This window comes from Quercus suber, unplaced genomic scaffold (assembly GCF_002906115.3).
Source record: "Quercus suber isolate HL8 unplaced genomic scaffold, Cork oak 2.0 scaffold_40, whole genome shotgun sequence".
NCBI lineage: Eukaryota > Viridiplantae > Streptophyta > Magnoliopsida > Fagales > Fagaceae > Quercus > Quercus suber.
The window spans coordinates 658,100-658,710 of record NW_027069505.1 but is presented as its reverse complement, the minus strand read 5'-3'; positions in this window follow the sequence as shown (position 1 = coordinate 658,710).

Sequence of the window (611 nt, the reverse complement as noted above, 5' to 3'; positions counted from 1 at the left end):
TGAATGACCCCTTGTGATTAACCCTAATTAATTAATTTAGCCAAGTAATTAATTAATCAATTAATCATGCAATTTTATGGAAGCACAAACAAATCACCAATCAACTAAATATGCAGCGGAAAATAAATAACACGGTGATTTGTTTACGAATGGGGAAAACCCTAATGGCAAAAACCCCACCGGGTGATTTTCAGGTCACTACTCCCGAAACTCCACTATTATCAAATCAAGCGGTTACAAGTAAAGGAATCCCAAGTACCTTACCAACCTACAGTTGAACCCTTACCCCAATACCCAATTGAACTTGATCTGTAGTGACAGTCTCCACCTTTGATGCATGGCTCCCAAGTACGTGACTAACCAATGCGCGGATCCAAGTATACGACTTCAGAACACCAACTGAGAAGGAATGGTTGGTTGCAAAGTTCTTCAGATCATCCTTTCTGATGAATAGCAGGAAGATGCTTAGTTACAAAACCCTATGGTGCAAATACACAGCACCTTCTTGATGGAAGATGAACTAGGTCAAGAACTTCGTCTGCTGATCACAATTTGCTTAAACAGAGATTGCTCAATGATAATGCAACTTGCGTCACCCAAAACGGCTCTTA